The 8563-nt window shown below is 38.7% G+C and overlaps 1 non-coding gene across 1 annotated transcript; it reads right to left on the bottom strand.

The window, feature by feature from the left end:
- Positions 1–290: 290 nt before the first annotated feature.
- LOC133318253 (small nucleolar RNA R71) lies at positions 291–396 on the bottom strand. Its single transcript, XR_009752448.1, has one exon. It is a non-coding gene; the product is annotated as a small nucleolar RNA R71 (small nucleolar RNA).
- Positions 397–8563: the final 8167 nt, after the last annotated feature.

Genomic DNA, 8563 nt, shown 5'->3' with positions numbered 1-8563 from the left:
ATCGGAAAAAGTTTATTCGCATTTTTATAAATGAATTGTTGTGATTGTAACTGCGCTTAATATCATAATTAATGTTAACAATACCGGTGTACAACGGGTTGTTACAATCTGTGACACGGTCAAGAAAAACGGAGTATCTGATGATGCGTTGCGACTACGATTGTTCCTGTTTGCTGTAACAGATGAAGCACTTAGATGGTTGGAACGACAACTAGCAAATAGCATCAGCACTTGGGAAGATCTAGCTGCAAAATTCTTAGCCCAATTCCTCCCGATGACAAAGTACAATCGGCTAGTTAATGAAATAACCAATTTCATTCAATTTGATGGAGAAACTTTTTGTGCAGCCTGGAAACGATTCAAGGAGCTTCTGAGAAAGTGTCCTCAGTACGAGTTGCAACCCGGACAAAAAGTTCGAATATTCTTCAACAAGATGACACTAGCTTCAAGGATTGTTGTCAATGGTGCAGCTGGAGGATCTATCAGAAAAAAGACACACATTGATCGAGTCCATGGCAAGGATGGAGAATGAAAGTATAGCAGCTCAGCCAAAGAGAGGAGTTCTCCAATTAGAAGGTAATGATTCCATGCTGGTTGAACAGAAGCTCCTCTCACATCAAATTTCTATTCTGAATAGCAAGTTTTAAAAGCTTCAGGCTTCTATAGCTTAAGTTAAATCAGTATCATGTGAATACTGTAAAGGGGAACATGAGACTAATGAGTGCAACGTACTCATAGGAGCAGATCCGATCCAAGTCAATGTGATCTAGTATGATCAGAGGCCTCAGCAGAATCCTCAAAGAAATCAAAACAATGCTGCGGGGAATACTTTTAACCCAACGTGGAAGAATCATGAAGGTTTGGATTACAAGTCAAATCAATATTTGCAACCTCCACCAATTCCACAGAATCAACCGTCTGAGTTAGAAAGAGCCTTGCTGCAGTTAACAAAGACCATTGATACATTCATGAATGAGACAAGGTCTCATCACAAGAATCAAGATGCATCCATCAGAAACTTGGAGACTCAAATTGGCCAACTTTCAAAACAACTAGCTGAGAGGAGTCAAGAAAGGAGCAATGCAATGTCAAAGGAGCAATGCAATGTCATCACTACAAGGAATGAGGAGCTACAAAAGAGGAAGTTGAAGTTTCTACAAGAAAGGATGAACCAGCTCATAAGGATAAAGAAGAAGCAAATGAACAACCTCCTGCAGTTCAGAAGAAGCAATGAGAATTCTCACATTTTGAGAAACCTCCATATCCCATGAGGCCCAAGCAAAATGACCAAAAGAAGCAATTGTCTAAATTTTTAGATATTTTTAAGAAATTGCAAATTAATATTCCTTTTGCAGAAACTCTGGAGCAAATGCCTTCATATGCCAAGTTCCTGAAGGAGACATTATCTAAAAAGCGGAAGCTCACAGAGGATGAACTGATTACACTAATAGAGGAGTGCAGTGCAATTTTACAGAAAAACTTGCCTCCAAAGTTAAATGACCCAGGAAGTTTCAGTATCCCATGCACCATTGGCAAGACGACTATAGAGAGTCTTATGCAATTTTGGTGCTAGCATTAATGTGATGCCACTAACCTTAATGAAGAAGCTGAGAATTAATGAAGTGAAGCCAACTAGGATGAATGTTCAATTGGCCGACCGCTCAACAAAGCAAGTGTAACACCCCGTGTATACTCGGAATATTAACATTACATCGTATTAAGCGGTGCTTAATTAAAAATGCGGAATACTCTTTTTCTTTTCAATTATGACGTCATTATCCATTACCAACTTGATTACTTAATCAATTTCACAAAATAACGTCTGTATGTAAATTGCAATAAGACATCTACTGAAATACCTCAATATATAGATAAAGTGTGTATCTAAATCACGACATTACATCAAGTAATCCGGACAATATCCTGATACATTATTACAACTCCAAAAGACTCAAGACATAAACAAGACATAACAATACTATGTGTCATGGACAATCCCCATGCTCACCAAATAAACATAGTAAACAACAAGTCTCAACATAATACTCCAAAACATAAACTGAAGCTATAAGCATAAAAGCAGCATACAAATCCAGCATCCAATCATGGCAGCATAATATAAAAAGCAATCTAACTCAGCTCCGGCCTCCTGCCGCCTGAGGTCTCAACATTACCTGACCCTGAAATAAGCATTCCCCAAACGTGGGGTGAGATCTCTATACAAGAAATCTCAGTAAGACAAGGGGTCCTCAAGGATCTTCCACCCCAAGCTCACTTACATGTGCAATATAAGTTCAAAAAGCATTTATATCATTATCAGTTCTAAAACTATGTAGTGCAACAGATATCTATGGCATGTGTGTAATCACTATCTACTGGCAAGAGAAATGTAGGAATACGTCTATTCCCTACATGTAGTACAAGGAACACCGCTTGCACCTCACCCACAGCCTCACGCTATTCTATGTTCTACATACTCAGGCTTACCATATAGGTGGAAGACCTCCATGCACATCAACAAGGCACTAACATACAATAGCTCAACAGCATTTCCAAAACATCAAAAACAAGTAACATAACATGCATATACCATATCCCCATGGGACATGGTGGAACCACAACATGGCTAAACCGAGGACACGAAAGCTTACCTCTAAGCTAGCTATCCAATGCCACAAGCTCAAAGTCCAATCACAGCAGATCACAATCTGATATGGACCAAATATAAATCAATAAACATGTACCACATGCATACAAATTAAAGACAACGTCTTCTCATTACGTTTTCAAGTCTTAAAGCTTCTAACAAAGCCACAAGCCCTAATCCCATGATTCTGGCTTAGACCAATACACACAGAAGTTCAACTTCATCAAACTAGGGTCCACAAACCCCCAATAGCCTACTGTACACACAACACAACTACTGTTATGCGAAATCCCAGAATATCCGGATATTCCTCGGGACCATATCCGGATATGCAATATCCGGAGATCTCACTGTCCATATCCGGATATGTAATATCCGGATATACAGATTCACATATCCGGATATCCAATTTCCAGATATCCCAAAACCCCATATCCGGATATCACATATCCAGATATCATATCCGGATATCCAATATCCGGATATTCCACGGGCAGATTTCCGAATATTTCACGACAGAATGCATTTTCTGCATTTTCGTGAAGATATCCCTTAAAGGTTCCCTTTTTACCGATTTTATACACCTAATCATGCATTTCTAGGTGTGTTAAGTCTTACCCAACAACAAGTTATCATCTTTAAACCTTAACATGCATCAAGCTTCCATTTTTAAGCCTTAAAAGTCAAGATAAAGGTTGGTGATCATACCACAGCTCAAAAACAGCAAAGGGAGATGCTCTTGGAGCTCAACACAGCTCCTCACAATTCTGACTAAGAAGGTGCACAAAAATGCACAACAAGATGGCTCCTCTCTCCACAAAGATAGACACTTGGAGTTCACAAATGGCAAGACCAAGGCTTCCACTACTCAACCTCCAAACTCAGCCCTCAAGACTGACTCAAACAGTGGCTAAGACTCAGAAAAGACCCTCATTTCACTCCCACAAGGATGCTCCCAAGTGTTTACAAGGTGGAAATGTGAAGAAACTCAAGAAAGATCACAACTTGGCTCAAGAAATGGAAGGGAAAGCCAACGGAATAGTAACCAGCAAATGGTGAGCCCCAACTCACGTATAGAAATCTGATCCTATGGTTTTGTGCCCGTAATGAGAGTATTTATAGCCCAAACACACTTAAACACACAATATTAACTTTAATTGCTACGCTTAGCATTTTAATCCCAAACTTTGTATTATCAAACTACATAATTTTCTAAGAATTAACATATTTTTCTTATAATTTTTTGAGCACCTTTCCGGTACACGCTTTTCAAAGCCAGTACCGGTTTCTAGCACCAGTTCTCATTATTTGGACTTGAAACTCGCTTTACAAGTCCTACATGTTATTCTTGTAATTATCATGCACTTACTTTAATTTTCCGGGATACTTTTTCGGCACACATTTATACCGACTAGCAGAACCGCTATTTGCATTTTTCTTCCGAAAAGCGACTTTCAGCATTCTAAGCCACTCATTATGATTATTAAACCTCATAAATAATTATTAGGGTCAATTATGGAATCATTTCCTATTTTCACATAATTAATTAATTAAATACCTTAATTAACGGTGCGGGTTCTTACATTCACCCCACCTCTTAGGATTTTGACCTCAAAATCAGAAATATACCTGGTCGAAACTCGGGGTACTGCCGGAGAAACTCGTCCTCACGCTCCCAAGTACACTCCTCAGGAGTCCTTCCGGTCCACTGTACCTTGACCATCGAAATGATCTTGCTCCTCAGCTGTTTCTCGCCACGATCGAGAATTCTGAGTGGTCCGACGGGAGTCTTTAGGTTCTCCCGAACCTCTACATTGTAACACCCTCTCTTGTAGGCCTCCAAGAGAGTTGTTTGCTAAGTGGAATTAGAGTTCTTTAATAGTATTTTAGAGACTGAAAAAAAAGTTCGCTTTTACATTGCCAATTAAAACAAAAGAGGGGATCTGGTTGATTACAAAAATCAGAGTACACATAATTTCTTAAACTTATTAAAAATATAAATTTCCTGATAGACCTTTTTGTCTTTAAAAATTCGTATAAAATCCAGTTCAACGATTCAAAAATATATTCTTTGTAATCTGGAAACTAGACATCTGGGGCTGATTGGATGCATAAAATAAAGGCTGAATTAGGTTGGAAGCTGCAGCAAGTAAGGTCAGCTTTTGCTCTTGTTTAGGCGCATGTGAGGAGGGAAGGAGAGGTACGTGGCTGACTTGTTTTAGTTAATAGGGACTTGCATCAGAATTTTTCAGTCAATTTCTCTTCATCATAGGCGCACACTTGGAGCTGAATGGGAAAGGATTAAGTTGGCATATAGAGATCTTCACCCAATCAAGGGCTGCCAAGGTAAGGTTCTTAGGATGAGATAAAGGTGAATACAATATTGGGCTGAATCAAGGCACTTCTAAAAGCTCTAAGGCTTCAGCCAACCAAGGATTGGGAGTCAAAGATGTACAAGCCCAAAATGTTGCTAACTTATGTAATTAACCATAAAATATAAACTCCCAAGTCTTAAAGTTTCACATGCCTAGAAATAATTCCTCTCTTATCATGACAAATAAATTAATTCCCTTCTTAAATTAATTCCACTCTAGGAAAGAACAGCTATATAATCCACTAACAACACATATATTAACATATAATTCGAATTCCAATCATGCAATCACACTTCTCATAGTACCTTGTATTTATCCTAATTTTGTGGGATGTTACACTCTCCCCACCTTATTTGGAAGTTTGTCCCCAAACTTCGTCCTACCTCCCCAAGGCTACTTAATTCCAGTGCCTGACACTATCTCATTCGTATACTCCGTTATGTTGCATCCACAAGTCACTGCACATCAATCTGGTTACTACTACAGATTTCACCTTTGAAATAGAGTATGACAATAAGCATATGACTCCTCAAAATCCCTAAATCCACGCTCACTCTTGATGTCACGCCATTCTACTACTCACTGATCAAGTATTTAAATGTTCCTATGTAACAATGAGATAGACAAGTCAATGCCCTAAATAAAAGATTCTTTAGAATGTAGGGTTCCATGTACAAGGAAAAGTACTACCTCACTTAATGACATCACACTACGGGGAATATTCCACGTAACATCACAGGCAGAATTTTATACTTATAAGCCTTCAAGAAGTCAAGCAAGTAAAACAGTACACATCACAATTCAAATTTCAACAGAGGGGAATCTTCATAAAATTCCAAATCTTCTATCCTATTTTGCGTACATATCATGTTAAGTGGTACCTCTCACACAGTTCGTCAAAACACCCATATGAGGAAACTTCCTCGAGCTTTCCGCTGTCCTAGATACCTCATATGTAATTGATTTCACTGATCAGGGTATCCATCAACGATCATACGAGCATTTCAATTATTGGTACACGAAGAAAAATTTCAATACAACCATTACATAACTCACCAAAATATACAAAGTCTTAATAGAGTGCATTCTCAATAGTTATGTTAAAAGTTCCTAGTTATAATGGATTTAATATACAAGGAACAAACAAAATTCTATACATGTACAACAACAATTCAAAGTTATTCGAACAACGTCCTATTCACATACAACATGCAGCAAGATATTGGTGCAATGAGAATATTTTAAAGACAATCATAACGTTCCACGAAATACTGAAACATTTCAAGTAAACATCAGACCTATAAACCAGAAACTTAAACAACGAATTTTATTTCTCTTTTTATTAAACAACTGCTAACCCAAATAAATGCGCGTACCAAAAATTTTAATTTTCACATCAGGCAATCAGCATTCATATTAGATTTCCACAATTGATGCAAGTAACAGGAAATTTCTTCGTGGTACTAGTTCGAGTAACACATATATCAAGTAATAAACAATTAGACAGCTAGTAATTACCACAGTCAAGGATGGAAAATTTTCCATACCAGCTTACTTCTAACAATTGAGTTATTCATGTTGTTTTAAATAAAAGGATGATTTAGTTCGGCATTAATCTTTTAACAGAAAAGTGTCACATTCAGTTTCCAAACAGAAAAATTTCAGTGCAACAGAGACATATAGTAGATGAGCATAGTTCAAGGTTCGACATTTCAAGATTAAATTTTCCCTTAAATCCAATTAATCATATTATGAATTTCCCACTTCTAACACACATTGCAATCACAACATAGCTATCATACATAACTTCACTAAAACTGACCATGTTTTCATAATTCAAGTTCACAATACTTTCTTTCAAGGTTTCTTGTAACATCCCGGGCGCTGACGAGGGCGGGGAGTGATCGCCGGTGCGCAAGGGCACGGACAAGGAGCGGCTCCTGGCAGGCTTCTAGGGACGGGGGTACATGAATGAATCGAATCAACACCCGAAAGAGAGGGATTCCAGAGACTGTGCTGGTATGGGACGGTACAGTTGGGAATGACTTATAAGAATTAATTGGTACTACCTATACTAATAAGATGCATCTACTTTTCGGTAGCCCGGATCGGAAGAACTCCACAGTTAAGCGTGCTTGACTTGGAGCAATTCAGGGATGGGTGACCTCCTGGGAAGTTTTCCCGGGAAGTGTGCGAGTGAGGACAAAGCACGCTGAAAAGTCTCGTGTTAGTGTGTGGGGACAGTCGTTGATCCTTGCAAGTTGCCAGGCGTTACAAGTGGTATCAAAGCAGGGCCTCTCATCCAGTACGGTGTGGTTCGAGGACGAACCAGGCGGAAGCTGGTGGGCATGTAACATCCCGGGCGCTGACGAGGGCGGGGAGTGATCGCCGGTGCGCAAGGGCACGGACAAGGAGCGGCTTCTGGCAGGCTTCTAGGGACGGGGGTACATGAATGAATCGAATCAACACCCGAAAGAGAGGGATTCCAGAGACTGTGCTGGTATGGGACGGGACAGTTGGGAATGACTTATAAGAATTAATTGGTACTACCTATACTAACAAGATGCATCTACTTTTCGGTAGCCCGGATCGGAAGAACTCCACAGTTAAACGTGCTTGACTTGGAGCAATTCAGGGATGGGTGACCTCCTGGGAAGTTTTCCCGGGAAGTGTGCGAGTGAGGACAAAGCACGCTGAATAGTCTCGTGTTAGTGTGTGGGGACAGTCGTTGATCCTTGCAAGTTGCCAGGCGTTACATTTCTAGCTGTAGATAAGTTAGCATTTAAAAATAAAATCTACAACACGAAACCTCGTGCCTAACATAAAATAAAGAACACCAATCCCCAAAACCATCACAATGCATATGGTTTCTCATAATACAACTCAAATTTTTAAGCAGAAATTCACACGGTATAATCACGGTTAAAGATGACACAGCATGCATATTAAATCATAATTTAATAGTGTTAAGAAGCTTCAGTTTAATTCTACTTTTATATCCATGCTCAACTTACAGATTGGATCCTCAAGTACTATGCAGTCATATCAGGAGAATTTCGTGAGTACTAACTCTATTGACATCTACAAATAATTAACTTAACAGTTCACAGCAACGTGAACAGAAAGTAAAGAAAATTCTTATTAATGAATGTTAACCTAGTGGAACATAATTGTGGTAGTAGGGATGTACATAAACAGAATTCAAAGGCCACTATGAGGCACATCGTGTTAAGCGTACTTCCTAGCAAATTTTCAGTTAATATATAAAAAATTTCCTTTCAATGCATGTCCTAGAAATAATTTCAATAACACTACAATATCAGGACATAGTGTTACATCATCCTACAATTAAATGAAAATTCACCCACAAGTAGTCATGTCATAATGAAGGTAAGTTATGGATCTCAAAAATAACATGATTGTAAACACACATTTTCATTCTTAATATGAATTTAATAAAGCAGTAACACATATACGTATTCTCTTATTCAACCTCCGTTGGTTCGCCTTTACGTACTACCAAAAATCAATAATTACTTGA

This window comes from Gastrolobium bilobum, unplaced genomic scaffold, assembly GCF_033153095.1.
Source record: "Gastrolobium bilobum isolate Gb01-03AN ecotype WA unplaced genomic scaffold, APGP_CSIRO_Gbil_v1 utg58642, whole genome shotgun sequence".
NCBI lineage: Eukaryota > Viridiplantae > Streptophyta > Magnoliopsida > Fabales > Fabaceae > Gastrolobium > Gastrolobium bilobum.
Note: the sequence above shows the minus strand (reverse complement) of the source record. Positions and strands in the feature narration are given on the sequence as shown.